Source organism: Heterodontus francisci, chromosome 8 (genome assembly GCF_036365525.1).
Source record: "Heterodontus francisci isolate sHetFra1 chromosome 8, sHetFra1.hap1, whole genome shotgun sequence".
In the NCBI taxonomy this organism is placed as follows: Eukaryota; Metazoa; Chordata; class Chondrichthyes; order Heterodontiformes; family Heterodontidae; genus Heterodontus; species Heterodontus francisci.
The window spans coordinates 129464322-129491494 of NC_090378.1; the positions used below are offsets into that span (position 1 = coordinate 129464322).

General features: G+C 50.8%; 1 protein-coding gene and 1 long non-coding RNA gene across 2 annotated transcripts in view; one reads left to right on the forward strand and one right to left on the reverse strand.

Annotated features, from left to right (window-relative positions):
- Nucleotides 1–27173, reverse strand: part of LOC137373148 (uncharacterized protein KIAA0040 homolog) — a 117596-nt gene that overhangs the window by 13608 nt on the left and 76815 nt on the right. The window lies entirely within an intron of this gene.
- On the forward strand, nucleotides 189–23337 carry LOC137372608 (uncharacterized). Its single transcript, XR_010975462.1, has 3 exons — nucleotides 189–274; nucleotides 21594–21654; nucleotides 23118–23337. It is a non-coding gene; the product is annotated as an uncharacterized lncRNA (long non-coding RNA).

Consider the following 27173-nt stretch of genomic DNA (forward strand, 5'->3'; position numbering starts at 1 on the left):
TTATTTACCTCCCTCCGCACCCCAACCCCACCCCAGTGAGAAAGCAGCTCACACTTCAGTTGCAATTTCTGACTATTATGGGCTATATTTAGCTGGCCTGTGCTAACTTTAGATTCTAAGTGACCTGACTCTTGCTCACAAAACACTCTCAAGAGACTTTCCGTATTTTTAATATGAACCAGAATGCTCAAGCTGCTGAAATGACTGCAGTGTTCTGGAATTCAGCTCCTGGCAGGACAGGGCTCAGGGTCTGTGTGGAAATGAAAGCTTCTGAGTGAGTATCACACACTTGTTCAATATGTGGCCAATCATCCAAGTAAATTGAACAATCCCCCTCTTTCACAGCTTGTTCAAGGTTTGAGGTGCAAGTTGGGGGCGTGGAGCATGGATAAGGGGAGGTCCAATGTTGCAGCCTGCTACACCTCGGAGAAAATTCTGGCAGGAGGAGAGAGTGAGCTAGAAAGAGTAACAAGAGGGACAGAAACAGCAAATAGAGAGACAGCAGAGAAACAGAGAGACAGCAGAGAGAGCGAGAGAGACAGCAGAGAGAGAGAGACAAGCAGCAGAGAGAGAGACAGACAGACCGACAGCAAAGAGAGAGAGAGAGAGACAGCAGAGAGAGAGAGAGAGAGAGAGACAGACAGACAGCAGAGAGAGACAAGCAGAGAGAGAGAGACAGACAGACCGACAGCAAAGAGAGAGAGAGAGGAACAGACAGCAGAGAGCGAGAGAGACAGCAGAGAGAGAGAGATAAGCAGCAGAGAGAGAGACAGACAGACCGACAGCAAAGAGAGAGAGGAAGAGACAGCAGAGAGAGAGAGACAGCAGAGACAAGCAGCAGAGAGAGAGAGACAGACCGACAGCAAAGAGAGAGATAGAGAGCAGAGAAACGGAGAGACAGCAGAGAGAGACAGACAGACCGACAGCAAAGAGAGAGAGAGAAGAAGAGACAGCAGAGAAACAGAGAGACAGCAGAGAGAGAGAGACTAGCAGCAGAGAGAGACAGACAGACAGACCGACAGCAAAGAGAGAGAGAGAGGAAGAGACAGCAGAGAAACAGAGAGACAGCAGAGAGAGAGAGACTAGCAGCAGAGAGAGACAGACAGACAGACCGACAGCAAAGAGAGAGAGAGACAAGCAGCAGAGAGACAGACAGACAGACTGACAGCAAAGAGAGCGAGAGAGACAAGAGAGAAACAGAGAGAGAGAGAGCAGAGAGAGACAGACAGACAGACCGACAGCAAAGAGAGAGAGAGAGGAAGAGACAGGAGAGAAACAGAGAGAGCAGAGAGCAAGACAGGCAGCAGAGAGAGAGCAAAGACAGCGAGACAGGGAGAGATAGCAGAGAGAGAGAGAGAGGGAGAAGAGACAGCACAGAGGAAGGGCAGAGTGATACAGGAGAGAGAGACAGGGCCCTGTCTATTAATATATGTAGCTTCCAGTACGCGCAAATGCCAAAAAGACGTGCTGCCTATCACACAAATGAGTAATGTGATATATGAATTTCAATGCCAGTGTAATGCTAGGTATATAGGCCGTACATCCCAAAGACTGGTGGACCATATCAAACAACATGTCCCTTCCACTGTTCACAATGGGCAAGGTACAGGCCGTACCCAACCAGCCTGTGCTTGCAAAACTCAAAACACAGTGTTCAACATTAGATGTGATTTCATGATCGGCCAACATTTGCTAAATAATGCTCAGTGTGTAAGAATTATGTTGACAACCAATTTAAGATTGTCAGTAGAGCTTGCAGTGTGACATATTTGCACATACTGGAAGCTACATATATTAATACACAGGACCCTGTTCTTTGCAGACAGAAAGAACATGTACGCACATTGCACCTGTTTCAACTAAACAAAATAAGTGACAGCCATTTGCTGGTTCATTCTTCAGGGCAATTACTTGATGAATCAGAGTCAAGCTGCCTGGTTTAAATTTCAAACAAAGCTTGGCAGTTAACTGCCAGTCAGCATAAACTGGTGGATTTTCCATGGCAATGCCTCTACCAATCAGAGTTGACTTGCCAACCAATCAGCACTCTCTGCTTTTCCAGTATAAAGTTATTGTTTTCCCTCACATTGGTATTCTTGCGGGTTGTCCTGATGAGTGCAAGACAAAAAGCTTCGAGAACATGTCTCTATTTGGCAAAATTGGCAAGTCATGCTGCAGCTGCACAGAACCTTAGTTAGGCCACACTTAGAATATTGCGTGCAATTCTGGTCGCCACACTACCAGAAGGATGTGGAGGCTTTGGAGAGGGTACAGAAGAGGTTTACCAGGATGTTGCCTGGTCTGGAGGGTATTAGCTATGAGGAGAGGTTGGATAAACTCAGATTGTTTACACTGGAACAACGGAGGTAGAGGGGCGACATGATAGAGGTTTACAAAGTTATGAGTGGCATGGACAGAGTGGATAGTCAGAAGCTTTTTCCCAGGGTGGAAGAGTCAGTTACTAGGGGACATAGGTTTAAGGTGCGAGGGGCAAAGTTTAAAGGGGATGTGCGAGGCAGGTTCTTTACACAGAGGGTGGTGAGTGCCTGGAACTTGCTGCTGGGGGAGGTGGTGGAAGCAGGTACGATAGCGACATTTAAGAGGCATCTTGACAAATACATGAATAGGATGGGAATAGAGGGATACGGTCCCCGGAAGTGCAGAAGGTTTTAGTTTAGACAGGCATCAGGATCGACGCAGGCTTGGAGGGCCGAATGGCCTGTTCCTGTGCTGTACTGTTCTTTGTTCTTATTTTCAGCAATACAATCGACTTCCTTCATTACCTGAATAACATCGATCAGATCACCACTAAGTATACACTTCTGTAAGGGGTAGAGCGACTCCTTGAGTCTATCTGGGTAACTAAGATGCTTCAAGCTGGGAATTAATCTATTGGCCCTCCTCCATCCACTTTCCAAAGGCTAAGTATCACCCACCCTGTGACAGGACCAAAACTGGCTGCAGTATTCTGACTGAGACTTTGTAGAAAGTGATATGCTTTGTGTTATAGTCAATTGGGCCCTAACTTGCTAATTGCTGCAGCTATTGCTTCACTGTACATGAATCTTTAGAGATCTATGCACTAGATCACCCCGGGTCTTTCCACCTGCTTTCGTGCTTTTTCCTGAAAGGTGTATGTATATACCACATTCACACTGCCCGCATGCATAACACTGCATCTTTTCAAGGTCAACAGCATTTGCCAGTCACAGGCCCAATCTCCCAACACATCTGCATCAGTTTGGAGTATTCAAGCATCCTTTACAGTCCTGATACTCACACGAACCTTAGTATCATCTGCAAACTGGCAGAACATGTTGCCAACATCTAGATCCTTAACAAAAATAGTGAAGAGCAATGACCCAACACTGATACCTGTGAAACACCTATCCAGGACTACTTCCTCTCTACTGCCTTCCAGCCCTTTCTCAACCAGTGCAGTAGATTATCACTGAAACCTGTTGCCCCTCTTATAGGGTCAAGGTGGGGGGTGGGGAGGGGGGAGGGGGGGGATCTGGTAAATGTGGTCAGGAAAATGGAGAGCACCAATGTTAAAGGGGGGGTAAAAAATGTGGTCAGGACAATGGAGGGTATCAATGTTAAAGGGGGGGTAAACGTGGTCAGGGCAATGGAGAGCACCAGTGTTAAAGTGGGGGGTAAACGTGGTCAGGACAATGAAGAGCACCAATGTTAAAGGGGTAGTAAATGTGGTCAGGACAATGAAGGACACCAATGTTAAAGGGGGGGGTAAATGTGGTCAGGACAATGGAGAGCATCATTACAAGGTCTGCCCACAATCCACTCCCCATTAACCAATGGGGACAAATTTTATGGGCTTCAGATAGCTTCATCCTTGGTATCAAACAGCCCTCACCCCGGCATGGCCCACTCCAGTCCAGTCCAGTCCAGTCCAGTCCAGTCAGGCTCTGCGAGTCAGGCTATTGGGTTCGAGGGGATTCCATCACTGAGCGTTTCTTACAGGCTCATGGTGAGGGTAGTGAAAGTGTGTCGAGACCAGGGCTGGGGTATGAACCTGGACTCAGCAAGATTGCCCGGCTTCATCACTGGGACTCAGTCCCATGTTAGTATATATATTCACTCCAGGAATTGGGAACGTCAACTGCAAAGAGTTAATGTTTAGACAATCATGACCAATTCCTGTAGCTTCAAGTGCAACTGGCAGAGCAGCAGAATTAGAAAACATGGCAAACATCCAGCACAGGTTTCCCCTCAGGTAAGGAGGAGGCCTGGAACAGGATCTGTCTGTCTCTCCCCCCATCCCTCGCCACTCTGTCTGTCCCTCTCTCTGTCTGTCTCTCTCCCCATCTCTGTCTGTCTCTTGTTCTGTCACTCTCTCTCTCCCTGTCTGTCTCTCTCACTCTCTGTCTGTTACCCTCTCTCTCTGTCTGACTCTCTCTCTCTGTACCTCTGTCTGTTTGTTACCCTCTCTCTCCCCATCTGTCTCAGAGTCCCATTGTTTTCTTTTATTCGTTCATGGGATGTGGATGGTGCTGGCCAGGCCAGCATTTATTGCCCATTGCTAATTGCCCTTGAGAAGGTGGTGGTGAGTTGCTTTCTTGAACCGCTGCAGTCCATGTGGGGTAGGTACACGCACAGTGCTGTTAGGAAGGGAGTTCCAGGATTTTGATCCAGCGACAGTGAAGGAACGGCGATATAGTTCCAAGTCAGGATGGTGTGTGACTTGGAGGGGAACTTGCAGGTGGTGGTGTTCCCATGCATCTGCTGCCCTTGTCCTTCTAGGCGGTAGAGGTCGCGGGTTTGGAAGGTGCTGCAGTGGTACACACTGCTGCCACGGTGTGTCAGTGGTGGATGGAGTGAATGTTTGTGGATGGGGTGCCAATGAGGTGAGCTGCTTTGTCCTGGATGGTGTTGAGCTTCTTCAGTGTTGTTGGAGCTGCACCCATCCAGGCAATTTAAGAATCATAGGGTCATTTAGGACATAGAAGGAGGCCATTCAGCCCATTGAGTCCATGCCGACTCTCCACGGAGGGATGTATTCAATCCCACATGCTGGCTTGATTCCAGTATCCCTGCAAGTCTCTTTCTCTCAGGTGACCATCTAACTTCCTCTTTCAGTCAACGATCATCTCCACTTCCACCAGCCTTGAAGGCAGCGAGTTCCAGGTCATTACCACCTGCTGTGTGAAAAATTGCTTCCTCATATTCCTCCTGCATCTTTTGCCCAAAACTTTCAATCAGTGTCCCCTAGTCTGAGTACTATTAGTTAATGAGAAAAGTTTTTCCCTGTCTAACTTATCTAAGCCTGTCATAATCTTGTACACGTCTATTAAATCTCCCCTCAATCTCCTTTGTTCTAAGGAGAACAAACCCACCTTTTCCAACATAGCTTTGTAGATAAAATCCACCATCCCTGGAACCATTCTGGTAAATCTCCTCTGCACCCCCTCAAGGACCCTCACATCCTACTTAAAGTGTGGTGACCAGAACTGGATGTAAAGCATAACTTCTCAAATTTTGTACTCAATGCCTCTATTTATGAAGCCCAAGATCCTATCTGCTTTACTAACCACTCTCTCAATATGTCCTGCTGCCTTCTAAGATCGAAGCACATGAACCCCCAGGTCCCTCTATCCCTGCACACTCTTTAGAACTGTACTACTAAGTATATATTGCCTCGCCCTATTCCTTCTGCCAAAATGTATCACTTCATACTTGTCAGTATTAAATTCCATCAGGCAGTTCATATCATCCGCACTGTTTGCCATTACTCGAAGTTTGGTGTCATCCACAAATTTTGAGATTGTACTCTGTATTCCAAGATCCAAGTTATTTATATATAGTATTCCATCACATTCCTGACTTGTGCCTTGGAGATGGTGGACAGGCTTTGGGAGTCAGGAGGTGAGTTACTTGCTGAAGAATTCCCAGTCTCTGACCTGCTCTTGTAGCCACAGTATTTATGTGGCTGGTCCTGTTCAGTTTCCGGTCAATGGTAACCCCCAGGATGTTGATAGAGGGGTTTCAGCAATCGTAATGCCATTGGATGTGAAGGGGAGATAGTTGGATTCTCTCTTGTTGAAATGGTTATTGGCTGGCACTTGTTACTTGCCACTTATCAGCCCAAGGCTGGATGTTGTCCAAGTCTTGCTGTATATGGACACGGATTGCTTCAGTATCTGAGGAGCTTAACATTGTGCAATCATCAGTGAATATCCCACTTCTGACCTTATGATTGAAGGAAGGTCATTGATGAAGCAGCTGAAGATGGTTGGAACTCCTGAGGAACTCCTGCAGTGATGTCCTGGGACTGAGATGATTGACTTCCAACAACCACAACCATCTTCCTTTGTGCGAGGTATGACTCCAACCAGCAGAGATTCCTGTCCCCCCCCACCCACCCCCCCACCCCCAATTCCCATTGACCTCCGTTTTTCTCGGGCTCCTTGATGCCATACTCGATCAAATGCTGCCTTGATGTCAAGGGCAGTCACTCTCACCTCACCTCTGGAGTTCAGCTCTTTTGTCCCTGTTTGAACCAAGGCTCTAATTAGGTCTGGAGCTGAGTGGCCCTGGCGGAACCCAAACTGAGCTTTAAAACTCGTTCCATTTATCACAGTTCTCTCTTTATGTGTCTGTCTCTCTGTCTCTCCCCGTGTCTCATTGTTTTTGTCTGTCCATTTGTCTTTCCACCTCTCTCTCCATTTGTCTATCTCTGTCTGTCTGTCTGTCTCTCTGTGTCTCTCACTCTGTCTTCCATTCTCTATCTTTTCTGTCTTTCTCTCAGTGTCTCTCTCTGTTTGTCTCTCTATGTCTCTCTCTCCCTCTCTGTCTTTCTATCTCTCTCTCTGTCTCTCTCTCTCTGTTTCTTCCTGTCTGTCTCTCTCTCTTACTGTCTGTCTCCCTCCCTCTGTCGCTATCTTTGTCTCTCCCTCTCTCGCTCTGTCACTCTATCTGTGTCTCTGTCTCTCTCTGTTTCTGTCTCTTTATCTGACTCTCCCTCTGTCGCTCTCTCTGTCTTACTGTCTGTCTCCCTCCCTCTGTCATTCTCTTTGTCTCTTCCTCTCTCACTGTCACTCTATCTGTGTCTCTGTTTGTCTCTGTCTCTCAGTTTCTGTCTGTCTTTCTCTCTGTTTCTGTCTCTCATGTTCTCTCTCTCTTTCTCTGACTCTCCCTCTGTCTCTCTCTCTGTCTCTCTCTCTCTCTCTCTCTATCTCTGTTTCTCTTTCTCTCGCTGTCTGTATGTCTCTCTCTGCCTCTTTCTTTCTACCTCTCTCTCTCTGTCTTTCTCTCTCTCTCTCGCTCTGTCCCTCTATGTGTCTGTGCTGATTATGAAAAGCTGGTTGAGTAATTCCGGCCCCTTCTCTCCACAACTGGTGTAAAGAAACAGTCTGCTTGACTCAACTTCTTGATGTTTCTCAAATTAGGCAGCGAGCTGTCATTGGAGGGTTTGTAGACATCAGTGAGAGCAATCAGACAGGTTTCGCCATTCAGCACAAGTATTTGTTTTGGAGAACAGCAGCAGGGAGTCAGAGCTGAGGAATGTGCCGAACAAATTCTACAAATATGGCAAAGAACAGAAACTATCACAGCCACAGACAGACCTTTACTCGAACCCCGATCCCTGTTCTGCACACTACCCCAGAACATCCTGAGCCAGTCTGTCAGGATACAGGCCTACCAGACCCTCACCTCTGACTCCCTCACCCCGAGCCTGTCTGTCAGATACAGGTCGACCAGACCCTCACCCCGAGCCTGTCTGTCAGGGTACAGGCCAACCAGACCCTCACCCCTGACTCCCTAACCCTGAGCCTGTCTGTCAGGGTACAGGCCAACCAGACCCTCACCTCTGACTCCCTCACCCCGAGCCTGTCTGTCAGATACAGGTCGACCAGACCCTCACCCCGAGCCTGTCTGTCAGGATACAGGCCTACCAGACCCTCACCTCTGACTCCCTAACCCCGAGCCTGTCTGTCAGGATACAGGCCTACCAGACCCTCACCCCTGATTCCCTAACCCCGAGCCTGTCTGTCAGGGTACAGGCCAACCAGACCCTCACCCCTGACTCCCTAACCCTGAGCCTGTCTGTCAGGGTACAGGCCAACCAGACCCTCACCTCTGACTCCCTCACCCCGAGCCTGTCTGTCAGATACAGGCCTACCAGACCCTCACCCCTGACTCCCTAACCCCGAGCCTGTCTGTCAGGGTACCGGCCAACCAGACCCTCACCCCTGACTCCCTAACCCCGAGCCTGTCTGTCAGGATACAGGCCGACCAGAGCCTCACCAAGTGCACTATTCCAAACCTGTCTGCTTCTGTCACACACTCACCCACTCTCCCTCACATACACCTTCCCACACTCCCTCACAAACCTTCCCACACTCAAAGAACAAAGAAAATTACAGCACAGGAACAGGCCCTTCGGCCCTCCAAGCCTGCGTCGATCCAGATCCTCTAGCTAAACATGTCGCCTATTTTCTAAGGGTCTGTATCCCTTTGCTTCCTGCCCATTCATGTATCTGTCTAGATACATCTTAAAAGACACTATCGTGCCCGCGTCTGCCACCTCCGCTGGCAACGCATTCCAGGCACCCACCACCCTCTGCGTAAAGAACTTTCCACGCATATCCCCCCTAAACTTTTCCCCTCTCACTTTGAACTCGTGACCCCTCGTAATTGAATCCCCCACTCTGGGAAAAAGCTTCTTGCTATCCACCCTGTCTATACCTCTCATGATTTTGTACACCTCAATCAGGTCCCCCCTCAACCTCCGTCTTTCTAATGAAAATAATCCTAATCTACTCAACCTCTCTTCAGAGCTCGCGCCCTCCATACCAGGCAACATCCTGGTGAACCTCCTCTGCACCCTCTCCACATCGTTTTGGTAATGTGGCGACCAGAACTGCACGCAGTATTCCAAATGTGGCCAAACCAAAGTCTTATACAACTGTCACATGACCTGCCAACTCTTGTACTCGATACCCCGTCCGATGAAGGAAAGCATGCCGTATGCCTTCTTGACCACTCTATTGACCTGCGTTGCCACCTTCAGGGAACAATGGACCTGAACACCCAAATCTCTCTGTACATCAATTTTCCCCAGGACTTTTCCATTTACTGTATAGTTCACTCTTGAATTGGATCTTCCAAAATGCATCACCTCGCATTTACCCTGATTGAACTCCATCTGCCATTTCTCTGCCCAACTCTCCAATCTATCTATATTCTGCTGTATTCTCTGACAGTCCCCTTCACTATCTGCTACTCCACCAATCTTAGTGTCGTCTGCAAACTTGCTAATCAGACCACCTATACTTTCCTCCAAATCATTTATGTATATCACAAACAACAGTGGTCCCAGCACGGAATCCCTGTGGAACACCACTGGTCACATGTCTCCATTTTGAGAAACTCCCTTCCACTACTACTCTCTGTCTCCTGTTGCCCAGCCAGTTCTTTATCCATCTAGCTAGTACACCCTGGATCCCATGTGACTTCACTTTCTCCATCAGCCTACCATGGGGAACCTTATCAAACGCCTTACTGAAGTCCATGTATATGACATCTACAGCCCTTCCCTCATCAATCAACTTTGTCACTTCCTCAAAGAATTCTATTAAGTTGGTAAAACATGACCTTCCCTGCTCAAAACCATGTTGCCTATCACTGATAAGCTCATTTTCTTCCAAATGGGAATAGATCCTATCCCTCAGTATCTTCTCCAGCAGCTTCCCTACCACTGACGTCAGGCTCACCGGTCTATAATTACCTGGATTATCCCTGCTACCCTTCTTAAACAAGGGGACAACATTAGCAATTCTCCAGTCCTCCGGGACCTCACCCGTGTTTAAGGATGCTGCAAAGATATCTGTTAAGGCCCCAGCTATTTCCTCTCTCGCTTCCCTCAGGAACCTGGGATAGATCCCATCCGGACCTGGGGACTTGTCCACCTTAATGCCTTTTAGAATACTCAACACTTCCTCCCTCCTTATGCCGACTTGACCGAGAGTAATCAAACATCTGTCCCAAACCTCAACATCCGTCATGTCCCTCTCCTCGGTGAATACCGATGCAAAGCACTCCTTTAAAATCTCACCCATTTTCTCTGACTCCACGCATAACTTTCCTCCTTTGTCCTTGAGTGGGCCAATCCTTTCTCTAGTTACCCTCTTGCTCTTTTTAAATGAATTTTCCTTCACCCTGTTTGCTAAAGATATTTCATAACCCCTTTTAGCCCTCTTAATTCCTCGTTTCAGATTGGTCCTACATTCCCGATATTCTTCCAAAGCTTCGTCTTTCTTCAGCCGCCTAGACCTTATGTATGCTTCCTTTTTCCTCTTAGCTAGTCTCACAATTTCACCTGTCATCCATGGTTCCCTAATCTTGCCATTTCTATCCCTCATTTTCACAGGAACATGTCTCTCCTGCACGCTAATCAACCTCTCGTTAAAAGCCTCCCACATATCAAATGTGGATTTACCTTCAAAGAGCTGCTCCCAATCTACATTCCCCAGCTCCTGCCGAATTTTGGTATAGTTGGCCTTCCCCCAATTTAGCACTCTTCCTTTAGGACCACTCCCTCACACACCTTTCCACTCTCCCTCACACACGTTCCCACTCTCCCTCACACACACCTTCTCACACTTCCTCACACACCTTTCCACTCTCCCTCACACACCTTCCCACACTCCCTCACAAACCTTCCCACACTTCCTCACACACCTTTCCACTCTCCTTCACACACCTTCCCACACTCCCTCACAAACCTTCCCACACTCCCTCACATACCTTTCCACTCTCCCTCACATACCTTCCCACTCTCCCTCACACACACCTTCCCACACACCTTTCCACTCTCCCTCACACACCTTTCCACTCTCCCTCACACACCTTCCCACACTCCCTCACAAACCTTCCCACACTCCCTCACACATCTTCCCACTCTTTCTCACACACCTTCCCACTCTCCCTCACACACACCTTCCCACTCTCCCTCACACACCTTCCCACTCTTCCTTTCACACCTTCCCACTCTCCCTCAAACACCTTCCCACTCTTCCTCACACACCTTCCCACTCTCCCTCACACACACCTTCCCACACACCTTTCCACTCTCCCTCACACACCTTTCCACTCTCCCTCACACACCTTCCCACTCTCCCTCACACATCTTCCCACTCTTTCTCACACACCTTCCCACTCTCCCTCACACACACCTTCCCACTCTCCCTCACACACCTTCCCACTCTCCCTCACACACCTTCCCACTCTCCCTCACACATCTTCCCACTCTTTCTCACACACCTTCCCACTTTCCCTCACACACACCTTCCCACTCTCCCTCTCACACGTTCCCACTCTCCCTCACACACCTTCCCACTCTCCCTCACACATCTTCCCACTCTTTCTCACACACCTTCCCACTCTCCCTCACACACACCTTCCCACTCTCCCTCACACACACCTTCCCACTCTCCCTCACACACACCTTCCCACACTCCCTCACACACCTTCCCACTCTTCCTTTCACACCTTCCCACTCTCCCTCAAACACCTTCCCACACTCCCTCACACACCTTTCCACTCTCCCTCACATACCTTCCCACTCTCCCTCACACACACCTTCCCACACACCTTTCCACTCTCCCTCACACACCTTCCCACTCTCCCTCATACATACCTTCCCACTCTCCCTCACACACCTTCCCACTCTTTCTCACACACCTTTCCACTCTCCCTCACACACCTTCCCACTCTCCCTCATACATACCTTTCCACTCTCCCTCACACACCTTCCCACTCTCCCTCACACATCTTCCCACTCTCCCTCACACACCTTCCCACTCTTTCTCACACACCTTTCCACTCTCCCTCACACACCTTCCCACTCTCCCTCACACACCTTTCCACTCTCCCTCACACATCTTCCCACTCTCCCTCACACATCTTCCCACTCTTTCTCACACACCTTCCCACTCTCCCTCACACACACCTTCCCACTCTCCCTCACACACACCTTCCCACACTCCCTCACACACCTTTCCACTCTCCCTCACACACCTTTCCACTCTCCCTCACACATCTTCCCACTCTCCCTCACACATCTTCCCACTCTTTCTCACACACCTTCCCACTCTCCCTCACACACACCTTCCCACTCTCCCTCACACACACCTTCCCACACTCCCTCACACACCTTCCCACTCTCCCTCTCACACCATCCCACTCTCCCTCTCACACCTTCCCACTCGTCCTCACACACCTTCCCACTCGTCCTCACACACCTTCCCACTCTTCCTCACACACCTTCCCACTCTCCCTCACACATCTTCCCACTCTTTCTCACACACCTTCCCACTCTCCCTCACACACACCTTCCCACTCTCCCTCACACACCTTCCCACTCTCCCTCACACACCTTCCCACTCTCCCTCACACATCTTCCCACTCTTTCTCACACACCTTCCCACTCTCCCTCACACACACCTTCCCACTCTCCCTCTCACACGTTCCCACTCTCCCTTTCACACCTTTCCACTCTCCCTCACACACCTTCCCACTCTCCCTCACACATACCTTCCCACTCTCCCTCACACACCTTTCCACTCTCCCTCACACACCTTTCCACTCTCCCTCACACACCTTCCCACTCTCCCTCACACATCTTCCCACTCTTTCTCACACACCTTCCCACTCTCCCTCACACACACCTTCCCACTCTCCCTCTCACACGTTCCCACTCTCCCTCACACACCTTCCCACTCTCCCTCACACATCTTCCCACTCTTTCTCACACACCTTCCCACTCTCCCTCACACACACCTTCCCACTCTCCCTCACACACACCTTCCCACTCTCCCTCACACACACCTTCCCACACTCCCTCACACACCTTCCCACTCTTCCTTTCACACCTTCCCACTCTCCCTCAAACACCTTCCCACACTCCCTCACACACCTTTCCACTCTCCCTCACATACCTTCCCACTCTCCCTCACACACACCTTCCCACACACCTTTCCACTCTCCCTCACACACCTTCCCACTCTCCCTCATACATACCTTCCCACTCTCCCTCACACACCTTCCCACTCTTTCTCACACACCTTTCCACTCTCCCTCACACACCTTCCCACTCTCCCTCATACATACCTTTCCACTCTCCCTCACACACCTTCCCACTCTCCCTCACACATCTTCCCACTCTCCCTCACACACCTTCCCACTCTTTCTCACACACCTTTCCACTCTCCCTCACACACCTTCCCACTCTCCCTCACACACCTTTCCACTCTCCCTCACACATCTTCCCACTCTCCCTCACACATCTTCCCACTCTTTCTCACACACCTTCCCACTCTCCCTCACACACACCTTCCCACTCTCCCTCACACACACCTTCCCACACTCCCTCACACACCTTTCCACTCTCCCTCACACACCTTTCCACTCTCCCTCACACATCTTCCCACTCTCCCTCACACATCTTCCCACTCTTTCTCACACACCTTCCCACTCTCCCTCACACACACCTTCCCACTCTCCCTCACACACACCTTCCCACACTCCCTCACACACCTTCCCACTCTCCCTCTCACACCATCCCACTCTCCCTCTCACACCTTCCCACTCGTCCTCACACACCTTCCCACTCGTCCTCACACACCTTCCCACTCTTCCTCACACACCTTCCCACTCTCCCTCACACATCTTCCCACTCTTTCTCACACACCTTCCCACTCTCCCTCACACACACCTTCCCACTCTCCCTCACACACCTTCCCACTCTCCCTCACACACCTTCCCACTCTCCCTCACACATCTTCCCACTCTTTCTCACACACCTTCCCACTCTCCCTCACACACACCTTCCCACTCTCCCTCTCACACGTTCCCACTCTCCCTTTCACACCTTTCCACTCTCCCTCACACACCTTCCCACTCTCCCTCACACATACCTTCCCACTCTCCCTCACACACCTTTCCACTCTCCCTCACACACCTTTCCACTCTCCCTCACACACCTTCCCACTCTCCCTCACACATCTTCCCACTCTTTCTCACACACCTTCCCACTCTCCCTCACACACACCTTCCCACTCTCCCTCACACACACCTTCCCACACTCCCTCACACACCTTCCCACTCTTCCTTTCACACCTTCCCACTCTCCCTCACACACACCTTCCCACTCTCCCTCACACACACCTTCCCACACACCTTCCCACTCTCCCTCACACACACCTTCCCACTCTCCCTCACACACACCTTCCCACTCTCCCTCACACACCTTCCCACTCTCCCTCACACACCTTCCCACACTCCCTCACACACCTTTCCACTCTCCCTCACATACCTTCCCACTCTCCCTCACACACACCTTCCCACACACCTTTCCACTCTCCCTCACACACCTTCCCACTCTCCCTCACACATACCTTCCCACTCTCCCTCACACATACCTTCCCACTCTCCCTCACACACCTTCCCACTCTCCCTCACACACCTTCCCACACTCCCTCACACACCTTTCCACTCTCCCTCACATACCTTCCCACTCTCCCTCACATACCTTCCCACTCTCCCTCACACACACCTTCCCACACACCTTTCCACTCTCCCTCACACACCTTCCCACTCTCCCTCACACATACCTTCCCACTCTCCCTCACACACCTTCCCACTCTCCCTCACACATACCTTCCCACTCTCCCTCACACACCTTTCCACTCTCCCTCACACACACCTTCCCACTCTCCCTCACACACCTTCCCACTCTCCCTCACACACACCTTCCCACTCTCCCTCACACACCTTCCCACTCTCCCTCACACACCTTCCCACTCTCCCTCACACATCTTCCCACTCTTTCTCACACACCTTCCCACTCTCCCTCACACACACCTTCCCACTCTCCCTCACACACACCTTCCCACACTCCCTCACACACCTTCCCACTCTTCCTTTCACACCTTCCCACTCTCCCTCAAACACCTTCCCACACTCCCTCACACACCTTTCCACTCTCCCTCACATACCTTCCCACTCTCCCTCACACACACCTTCCCACACACCTTTCCACTCTCCCTCACACACCTTCCCACTCTCCCTCATACATACCTTCCCACTCTCCCTCACACACCTTCCCACTCTTTCTCACACACCTTTCCACTCTCCCTCACACACCTTTCCACTCTCCCTCACACATCTTCCCACTCTCCCTCACACATCTTCCCACTCTTTCTCACACACCTTCCCACTCTCCCTCACACACACCTTCCCACTCTCCCTCACACACACCTTCCCACACTCCCTCACACACCTTCCCACTCTTCCTTTCACACCTTCCCACTCTCCCTCTCACACCATCCCACTCTCCCTCTCACACCTTCCCACTCGTCCTCACACACCTTCCCACTCTTCCTCACACATCTTCCCACTCTCCCTCACACACACCTTCCCACACACCTTTCCACTCTCCCTCACACACCTTCCCACTCTCCCTCACACACCTTCCCACTCTCCCTCATACATACCTTCCCACTCTCCCTCACACACCTTCCCACTCTTTCTCACATAACTTTCCACTCTCCCTCACACACCTTTCCACTCTCCCTCACACATCTTCCCACTCTCCCTCACACATCTTCCCACTCTTTCTCACACACCTTCCCACTCTCCCTCACACACACCTTCCCACTCTCCCTCACACACACCTTCCCACTCTCCCTCACACACACCTTCCCACACTCCCTCACACACCTTCCCACTCTTCCTTTCACACCTTCCCACTCTCCCTCTCACACCATCCCACTCTCCCTCTCACACCTTCCCACTCGTCCTCACACACCTTCCCACTCTTCCTCACACATCTTCCCACTCTCCCTCACACACACCTTCCCACACACCTTTCCACTCTCCCTCACACATACCTTTCCACTCTCCCTCACACACCTTTCCACTCTCCCTCACACATCTTCCCACTCTCCCTCACACATCTTCCCACTCTTTCTCACACACCTTCCCACTCTCCCTCACACACACCTTCCCACTCTCCCTCACACACACGTTCCCACACTCCCTCACACACCTTCCCACTCTTCCTGTCACACCTTCCCACTCTCCCTCTCACACCATCCCACTCTCCCTCTCACACCTTCCCACTCGTCCTCACACACCTTCCCACTCGTCCTCACACACCTTCCCACTCTTCCTCACACATCTTCCCACTCTCCCTCACACACGCTCTCTTGCTCTCCCTCACCTTGAATGTCACTAGTTTCTCCGTGAGTGGATCTTAACCTAGTTCTCCAGGAAGGGGCTGCCCTGTACATTTGTTCAGGGTCTTCCCTATACTTAACTCTTCTGCTTCAAATCCTATCAGCCTGGGTTAGACATGTTGGCTGTTAAATCTACAGCTTCTACGTGCACAGTTCCTGCTGTTGTGAGCCACCAGTCTCCCTCTGGGCAGTTTCTAATGGTGAATGGGCTGCAGCATAGGAACAGGATGAGGCTATTCAGCCCTTCCATCCTGTTCCTTCATTCAGTTAGATCATGGCTGATCTGTACTTCAACTTCATTTCCCCATCTTCGTTCTTATCCCTTGATACCCTTTATCCAACCAAATTCCAGTGATCTCAGCTCTGAAAGCTCCAATCCATCCCTCCACCAACACGCCCAGCTTTTTGTGGGAGAGTTTTCCAGATTTCCATTCCCTTTTGTGTGAAGACCTGCTTCCCGACATCACACCTGAATGGCCTGGCTTTAATTTTAATGTTTTGTCCCCTTGTTCTGGACTCTGCACTGGAAATAGTTTCTCTCTATCGACCCTATCAACTCCTTTATTATTTTAAACACCTGGATCAGATCACCCCTTAATCTGCTAAACTCAAGGAAATACAAACTTAGTCTATCAATGAAAACAGCGCGTGCTGGAAATACTCAGCAGGTCAGGCAGCATCTGTGCGGACAGAAATAGAGTTAACCTTTCAGGTCTGTGACCTTTCATCAGCCTATCCTGATAATTTAACCCTTTCAGCCCCGGTATCATTCTGGTGAATCCATGCTGTACCCTCTCCAAGGCCAATGTCTCCTTGCTGAGGTGCGGGGCCCAGAACTGAACACAGTGGCGCAGTGGTTAGCACCGCAGCCTCACAGCTCCAGTGACCCGGGTTCAATTCTGGGTACTGCCTGTGTGGAGTTTGCAAGTTCTCCCTGTGTCTGTGTGGGTTTCCTCCGGGTGCTCCGGTTTCCTCCCACAGCCAAAAAGACTTGCAGGTTGATAGGTAAATTGGCCATTATAAATTGCCCCTAGTATAGGTAAGTGGTAGGGGAATATAGGGAGTGAGGATGTGGTAGGAATATGGGATTGCTGAATATGGGATTAGTGTAGGATTAGTATAAAAGAGTGGTTAATGGTCAGCACAGACTCGGTGGGCCGAAGGGCCTGTTTCAGTGCTGTATCTCTAAATCTTAAAAAAAATCTAAAAATCAGTTCCTCCAGGTGGGCCCTATCCAGAAGGATGTAGTGACATGTACCTTGTCAGTTCTGAAACTTTCCAAATCAGCTCCTTCCCAATTCGTGTCCAGGAAAGGAAAGTAGGCCAATTCATCTGATCAAAAGAAAGACTTACATTTCTATAGCACCTTTCACATCCCAAAGAGCTTTACAGCCAATGAAGAACTTTTTGAGGTGTAGTCACTGTTATAATGTAGGGAAATGCAGCAGCCATTTTACACAATCCCACAGACAGCACTGTGATAATGACCAGATCATCTGTTTTGTGATATTGCTGAGAAATAAATATTGGCCAGGACACTGGACACTCCCCGACTCTTCTTGGAAATGGTGTCTAGGGACCTTTTACATCCACCTGAGAAGGCAGACAGGGCCTCAGTTTAACATTTCATTGAAAAGATGGCACCTCCAACAGTGCAGCACTCCCTCAGTACTGCATTGAAGTATCAGCTTGGATTATGTGCTTAAGTGTCTGGAGTGGGGGCTTGACCCCTGAACCTTGCGACTGAGGGATGTCAGTGCTACTCACTGAGCCATGGATGACAGCCAATGGACTGGCTGTTCATTGGTTCTCACAGCTGGGGATGAGACACAGGGGCAGTGAAAGGACTGGGCCATTGCATTGACTGAAGGAAGAAGGATGAAAGGAGGGAACACAGGAAATTGGTAAGAGATAGGGAGCAATATCCTCAGCTCCAACCTAGTAACAGGGATGGTGATGATGAGAACCAAAGGGACAGCTTTGGGTGCCCATTCTGTTAAATTCAGAGACTGGACCTGCCTCAAATAGACCCCTGGGCTGAATTTTCAACCCCCCGCCCCCCCCCCCCCCCACCCCCGAGATCAGGAACAAAGGTGGGGAAAGCCCCATAAATACTGGCACTGGTTAGTGTGTAGGCTTTGAGACGCTGTTCCTGTGCCAGCAATGTTCACCAGGGTGAGGGAGAGTGCAGGACAGCAAGCCCATCTGCCTCCTAATTGAGGTCAATGAAACAGCTTGTTAAGAGCTTGTTAGAGGTGGAGGCTGGAATTTTAAAGGGAATGCACAGGTTACATGCACTGTCAGTTGCTGACCAGCTGAAAGATGGCAGGTCCAGAGTGGAGAGCCAGTCATGGCTGCCCCAAGGAATTAGCGCAGGCCCAGAAGAGAGTTAGCGGCACAACGGGGGATTCGGCATTTGGTAAGGATGTGTCTTTGGCACTGCGCGGGTGGTGGGGAGAGGAGGCAGTCAGCACTTGGGCATTAAACGGGATCAGCACTCCCTTGGCATCATGGCAAGGCTACCATGGACAATTGGGCAGCAACCTGCCCAGAAGGAAGGCTCCAGCTGGCAATGGGGGCAAAACTATCAGATTTTGGGCTCAGTGATGATGAGGAGCAGCACCCTCGATAGGAAGGGCAGAATGCCAGGCATCAGGAGGGCATGGAAGAGGAAAGGAGGGCTGAAAGGAGTGGCGCAGTGGCTAGCACCGCAGCCTCACAGCTCCAGCAACCCAGGTTCGGTTCTGGGTATTACCTGTGCGGAGTTTGCAAGTTCTCCCTGTGACCGCATGGGTTTTCTCCGGGTGCTCTGGTTTCCTCCCACATGCCAAAGACTTGCGGGTTGATAGGTAAATTGGCCATTGTAAAAATTGCACCTAGTGTAGGTGGGTTGTAGGAGAATTGAGGGAAGGTGGGTGCGTGAGAGGAAAAATGGGATTAATGTAGGATTAGTATAAATGGGTGGTTGATGGTCGGCGAGGACTCGTTGGGCCGAAGGGCCTATTTTGGTGCTGTATCTCTCTATGACTAAAGGACACAGGATCAAAGACAAAGCTACCAGGAGATGACCGAGACCCAGTGCCGCAGGAGACTGCGACTCTCCAGGCAGATGGTCACAGAAATCTGTGCCCTCGTCACAAAAGAGGTCACACCTCACAGCACTGTTCACCATGCTCCAGTAGCCGTCATAGTCACTGTGGCCATGAATATCTTCATTTCCGCCTCCTTCCAAGGATCAGCTGTGGACCTTAGTGACATCTCGCAGGTCACTGATGCCCTCTTTGCCAGACTTGGACAGTGCATTCATTTCACGAGAGGTGCAGCCTCGCAAGGACATGGGCATTGAGTTTCGCAGCCATCGCTGGATTCCTCCAGGTGCAAGGCATCATCGATTGCATCCATGTGGCCATCAAGGCACCCAGTGGACATCCAATTAGATTCATCAATAGAAGGGCCTCCACTTCCTGAATGCTCAGCTGGAATGTGACCACAACAAGAGCTTTCTCCATGTGTACACTCACTTTCCTGGCAGCGTCATCCTCCACCAGTCCAGGCTGCCTCAGATCTTCACTCCAACTCCCATAATGCATGGATGGATCCTAGGGAACAAGGGATATCCCTTGAAGACATGGCTACTCACCTGTCTACGGGAGCCCCAGACAGAGGCACAGATGCTATAACCAATGTCACTTGCTCACTGGGACAGCCATTGAGCAAGCCATCGTGCTTCTGAAGATGCGATTCCGGACCAGTTGGGTGGAGCCCTCCAATACCCTCCTGCAAAGGCCTTGGTGATTTGCTGTGTTCTCCATAACATGGCCCTCCTTGAGGATGGTGAGGCCCTAGAAGGAGACAACCCATCAGGGGAAAAGCAGGAGGAGGAGGAAATGGAGGTGAAGGGAGATGATACTGGACAGAGAGGTGCCTAACGGCTGCACAATGAGGTGGCCGGGCACGGCTCAGGGTGTGAAGGGCTTGTTAGGATACCATGAATGTGAGGGATCTCCTGATTCAGGAACGCTTCGACAGAGCCCCTCGGACCCAGGTTAAGGGGAGTGGGATGGAAGGGAGTTTGAGATACCTGTGCTAACACAAGCATGGAAAACACAACCTGGAACATCCAATCACTGACCGCCAGTGAAGGAAGCACAAAGCACAGGCTTTGCTCTCACCATGGAGGATCCTGTTATCTCTTTCACCACCTCACACCAGGTTTCCTGTCACGGCAGCAATTAAAGGAGTCTCAGATGCCTGAAGTGTCATTATTTATACAGTGCAAAGAGAGGAAAACAGTGCACAGAGACAGTAAGAACACACTCCAGTGACCCACTCAGTGCTCTGTGCAATGCAGTGGCCTCTGCACTCGGCCATTCCTACACTGTGCTCCCCTTGTGGTCTCAGAGGAGGTGGCGGCAGCTTGCTCACTCATCTCGGCTTACGGCTGAGATGCATGGGACGGTCATCTTGCTGTGGAGGTGCCCGTGGGGGCATCCCTAGAGGCTGCCGCACCTGTATCATAGATGAGACAGCCTCTGTCACTTGGCGCTGCTGCACAGATGGTCCCTCAGTCAGAGGAGCCAAGGAGACGGAGGATGATGAGGGCACCGTGTGAGGGGTGCCACCCTCATCATCCTCTGGGACATCCTCAACCCTTGCTGGGCACTCCAGATGCCTGGCAGAGCACATCAGCTTGGGCACAGCTGGCATCCCCTCCAACGTTCTCTGCCACCAACACCAGTTCCTGCAGGCACTTGAAGTGATGCTGCATATGGCACTCCAGCAGGTTGGCCACTCTGTCTATGAAAGAGCTCATGTGTTCAGAGCCCTGAGACATTGCAGTTGCACGTGAGCTGAATGGACACCTCCAGCCTCTGCCCAAGACCCTGCACTACCTCAGGAACGCCAACATGTGGAAGTGCATCTCCCACTGCTGATCTAGGGAGAGCCTCCTGTCCAGTGACTCCTGACGCCCTGCACTGTGCCCAGCTGAGCAGAGCTGTATCAGTCCTCCCTCCTCCAATGAGAGTGGACCACAGCTCCCTCTGCCTCTGGCACTTCATCCTGTACACTAGTGCTGTGATCATCACTCAGTGCCACCCTATCTGCACACACGGAGGACCCACCAAGGTGAGAGTATCTGCACTGCTGGACGATGCACTCATAAGGTGTGACGGAGCTTCGTCATCTTCTTTGTGCTGCTCTGGGCCCGCGGAGGAAGGGGGAGAGGCTGCTATGGGTTGGACATCTGCACCTGTGGGAGACACAAGAAGAGATAAGGCAAATCTGATGAAAGATCACAGACCTGAAACATTAACTCTGCTTCTCTCTCCACAGATGCTATCAGACCTGCTGAATAGTTCCAGGACTTTCTGTTTTTATTATATGTTACGACCAGGTGAGAAAGGTGTCTAGGGGTCTGTTACTATCTTTATCTGGTCTTATTGTAACAGAGTTTAATTTTAAACACACTGTGTTTTGAGCTCCCCCTTTGTGAATCCTTGTTCACAGCTTTCCAATTATAAGACAAAGAAACCAATTCACACAGGTTTTCTGAGGTTTAAAGAAGAAAGATAACATTTTATTAAAACTTAAACTCTAATACGGTTAACACCTACAGATATATGATGGTGCCACGCCAGCATGCACACGCGATACACACATGCAAATAGGGACAGAAAAGAAGAGAGTAAAATATAGTAGAGAGGGGTTTGAGGCAATATCAGAAGAGTTTCTTGTTTACTGTGCTTCAAGCTCACTTGATTGTAGCTAGTTTTGCTGTTCGTCGAGGTCCAGTGTTCTTCTTAAACCTTGTTCACTTAGGAGACTTTTCTCTTTTTGAGTTTCATGTGTTTTCACAAGATTCAGTTCCGTGGGAAATAGATGGAGGCAGGCAGGACTGGAGAGGAGGTTCTGTTCCAACCGGAAGCACGTGGCTTTCTCAGTTCAAAACCTCTGTTGGAAGTTCAAATTCAAAACCTCCAACAGTCAGTCAGTCATGTGACCAAAACTGGTCTGACCACTTCTTCTGTGTATTGGGGAAGCAACGACTAGGTCCCTATTGTTCCAACACTATCGGCCACTATGCCACTCCGGAGCTTGCAATTTTAAGTTTTAATGTTCATGTGGCGAAATCATGTGTGCCTGTCTTGGCAGGTTGGGGGTTTGCCTGACTATATATTATATAAGAGATGATGCAAGCTAGCCTAGCAGAGGAGAAGGCTCTGCAGTGCAATGTTACTGAGGGCACAACACGCTATCGAACAGGATGGGGTACACTGCACATCCTTTAATAACCACATTGCCCTCTGTAATCACCAAGTCCACCACAAGCTCCCATTTCGCCAGGCTGACTGCCTCCTCTCCCACTATCCTGGCTCTCTCCACTGCTGTCTGCTCTATTGGGGTTATTAAGTAGACAGCCAGCACCCCTCCTCCCATCTGGGCCCTCTCCTGGACATTGTGCACCTCTTTCTCCTGCAAGGAGAGAAGAGAGTGAGGTAAGGCCTCTGTGTCCAATGTCATCTGCTCCTTTCCATTCGGATCTGCATGTCTCAATGGTGCCAGGTTCTCAGCAGCTCTCTGGCTGTGAGCCATTCTGAGAGGTCAGTAAGTGCCCTGGACACACACCGCTCCCATGTTCAGGAACAGGCTGTGCCCGAGGCTTCTCAGGGGCTGTGTCTGCTGGAGGGTCCAAACCCTGAGACCTGTCCTGAGGCTTGGGGGTTGGGGGTCGGGGGTTGGGAGTTGGGGGTTGGGGGTCGGGGTTTGCGGTCGGGGTCGGAGGTCGCAGTTCCCTTGCCAGAATGTATGCAGTCATTGAACCTTTTCCGTCTCTAAATCCAGGTTTTTCTCATTTAGCTTCTGCCACTGATGGCCGCAATCTGCCCCCAGGCCTCATCAGTTTCAGCTGGTGGCCTCCTCCTGCCATCCTCTGGGAAGAGGACCTCCCTCCTCTCGTTCAGGGCCTCTGTAGTGTTGTAGTGTTTTGAGCTAGTGTTTTGAAATTGCATTGTGCATTATGTACTCTAGAGGCTGCTGTAGAACACACATATTTGCAAAGGGAAAGTGAAAGTAAAACAGAATAAAGAAGAAGCCTGCAATCTCTGTCTCTCTGTTTTTGCCTCATATCCTACTTAACTTGGCTAAACCTCACTCAAGTCCGAGAGACATCACAGCCTCCAACATTAGATCCGGGTTGACATTTATGAAGCGAGGGTCTTCCCTACCCCGGGTGTCAGGCCTCCGGCTCCCCTGTGTCATCTCACTTCCCTATGGTGTTTTGGCACAAACCACAGATCCCTCAGTCAGGACAGCCAGCAGCCTCCGTGATGGCTGCCGTGGGGAGTCTAGACCAGCCCCACACTTCACCTGACCTGCCTCCATTCCCACTCCCACTGGCTCTAATTGGACAGGGAACAGATCTCCATATCAATTAAGGGCTCATCCCAATGAAAATCTGTACTTTAATCAGTTTCCCACTGGAGGCGGGTTCCTGACCTGAAAACAAACCCAGTTCCTGTTTCCTGCCTCCTGTTTCAAATACTTCAAAAACAGTGAAGAAACAGGCCATTCAGCCCATCCAGTCCATGTTGACAATTCATCCTCGACACCAGATATTCCTTTTAATCCCTTTTCCTACAACCACCTACCTAACCTATTCTTCAATGATGGCACAGTCTCTGCTTCAATCACCAACCCCAACGTTACATTCTCCAGTCTCACATCCCTCTGTGTAAATAGGTGTCTCCTTCGGTCTGTCCCAATCTCTTTCATTTCATTTTCTATCTATGTCCCCTTGATGCAGACCCAATGACACTGAAAACAGTCAGAAATTGCTCTGAACTCAACCGTTCATAATTTTAAACACTTCTATCAAATCATTCCAAAATCGTCTCTGTCTTAATGAAATCAGTTTTCCAAAATGTCTTCATCCCAGGCAGTGTTGGGTGAATCTGTGCTGGACTCTCTATAACCTCACCTTCCTTCCGATAATGTGGAGCCCGCAACTGCATGCAGTTTTCCAAGGGGAGATGGTGGCATAGTGGAAACGTCACTGGACTAATAATCCAGAGGCCCAAGCTAATGCCCTGAGGACATGGGTTCAAATCCCACCTCGGCAGGTGGTGGAATTTAAATTCAATTAATTAAAATCTGGAATTGAAAGCTAGTCTCAGTAAGAAACCATGCAACTATCATTGATTGCTGTAAAAACCCATCTGGTTCACTAATTCCCTTTAGGGAAGGAAATCTGTCATCCTTACCTGGTCTGGTCTATATGTGACTCCTGCAATGTGTTTGATTTTTAATGGGCCCTCTGAAATGGCTGAGCAAGCCACTCAGTAGTCAAGAGCATTTCGAGATGGACAACAAATGCTGGCCTTGCCAACGATGCCCATATCCTAAAGAAGAAGTAAAGAAAAAATGAGCTCTGACCCCACCTCCAGGGACCAGGTTACTCTGAGCTCATCTTGTCCTTGAGATCCACTTCCTGCTCCCTCAACACTATTCCCACTAAATCAATCATCCTTCTTCTCTTCCTGGCCTCCAAATGAGCATATTGTTAACAGTTCCTTTCCTCGGGTACTGTCTGCTGTCGTCACCCCTCTCAAAAACCAACGCTGCTCCCTCTCTCCGTGCAAACTACTGCCCATCACCTAATTCCCATTCCCCTCCAATGCCCTTGACCATGTTGCCCACCTCCTGAATCCGTGCCCATCTTTCCTGCAACATGGTTTAACCTCTCCAATCTGGGTCTCTCTGAACCTCTTTAACATTCTCTCCTCCTTTAAGGCCATTAAACAATTCTCACCATATCCCTCCTTAAAATCGAACATTTTCCACCCTTCGTATTGCCTTCTGATGTGGTTCAGTGTCATTTATTGTCTGATTCACGCCCCTGTAATGTATGGTTGCATATTTTTACTGTATTGAGGACACGTTTCTGTTGCTGCTTATTTCAAATTCTCATCATTGTGTTTGAATGCCTTTCCCCCTCCCTATCTCTGTAATCTCCTCCAGCCTTTCCCCCTCCCTATCTCTGTAATCTCCTCCAGCCCCTCGCCCCTCCCTATCTCTGTAATCTCCTCCAGCCTTTCCCCCTCCCTATCTCTGTAATCTCCTCCAGCCCCTCGCCCCTCCCTATCTCTGTAATCTCCTCCAGCCCCTCGCCCCTCCCTATCTCTGTAATCTCCTCCAGCCCCTCGCCCCTCCCTATCTCTGTAATCTCCTCCAGCCTTTCCCCCTCCCTATCTCTGTAATCTCCTCCAGCCCCTCGCCCCTCCCTATCTCTGTAATCTCCTCCAGCCCCTCGCCCCTCCCTATCTCTGTAATCTCCTCCAGCCCTTCGCCCCTCCCTATCTCTGTAATCTCCTCCAGCCCCTCGCCCCTCCCTATCTCTGTAATCTCCTCCAGCCCCTCGCCCCTCCCTATCTCTGTAATCTCCTCCAGCCCCTCGCCCCTCCCTATCTCTGTAATCTCCTCCAGCCCTTCGCCCCTCCCTATCTCTGTAATCTCCTCCAGCCTTTCCCCCTCCCTATCTCTGTAATCTCCTCCAGCCCCTCGCCCCTCCCTATCTCTGTAATCTCCTCCAGCCCTTCGCCCCTCCCTATCTCTGTAATCTCCTCCAGCCCCTCGCCCCTCCCTATCTCTGTAATCTCCTCCAGCCCCTCGCCCCTCCCTATCTCTGTAATCTCCTCCCGCCCCTCGCCCCTCCCTATCTCTGTAATCTCCTCCAGCCCCTCGCCCCTCCCTATCTCTGTAATCTCCTCCAGCCCCTCGCCCCTCCCTATCTCTGTAATCTCCTCCAGCCCCTCACCCCTCCCTATCTCTGTAATCTCCTCCAGCCCCTCGCCCCTCCCTATCTCTGTAATCTCCTCCAGCCCCTCGCCCCTCCCTATCTCTGTAATCTCCTCCAGCCCCTCGCCCCACCCTATCTCTGTAATCTCCTCCAGCCCCTCGCCCCTCCCTATCTCTGTAATCTCCTCCAGCCCCTCGCCCCTCCCTATCTCTGTAATCTCCTCCAGCCCCTCGCCCCTCCCTATCTCTGTAATCTCCTCCAGCCCCTCGCCCCTCCCTATCTCTGTAATCTCCTCCAGCCCCTCGCCCCTCCCTATCTCTGTAATCTCCTCCAGCCCCTCGCCCCACCCTATCTCTGTAATCTCCTCCAGCCCCTCGCCCCTCCCTATCTCTGTAATCTCCTCCAGCCCCTCGCCCCTCCCTATCTCTGTAATCTCCTCCAGCCCCTCGCCCCTCCCTATCTCTGTAATCTCCTCCAGCCCCTCGCCCCTCCCTATCTCTGTAATCTCCTCCAGCCCCACGCCCCTCCCTATCTCTGCAATCTCCTGCAGCCCCTGGCCCCTCCCTATCTCTGTAATCTCCTCCAGCCCCTCGCCCCTCCCTATCTTTGTAATCTCCTCCAGCCCCTCGCCCCTCCCTATCTCTGGAATCTCCTCCAGCTCCTCGCCCCTCCCTATCTCTGTAATCTCCTCCAGCCCCTCACCCCTCCCTATCTCTGTAATCTCCTCCAGCCCCTCGCCCCTCCCTATCTCTGTAATCTCCTCCAGCCCCTCGCCCCTCCCTATCTCTGTAATCTCCTCCAGCCCCTCGCCCCTCCCTATCTCTGTAATCTCCTCCAGCCCCTCGCCCCTCCCTATCTCTGTAATCTCCTCCAGCCCCTCGCCCCTCCCTATCTCTGTAATCTCCTCCAGCCCCTCACCCCTCTCTATCTCTGTAATCTCCTCCAGCCCCTCGCCCCACCCTATCTCTGTAATCTCCTCCAGCCCCTCGCCCCTCCCTATCTCTGTAATCTCCTCCAGCCCCTCGCCCCTCCCTATCTCTGTAATCTCCTCCAGCCCCTCGCCCCTCCCTGTCTCTGTAATCTCCTCCAGCCCCTCGCCCCTCCCTATCTCTGTAATC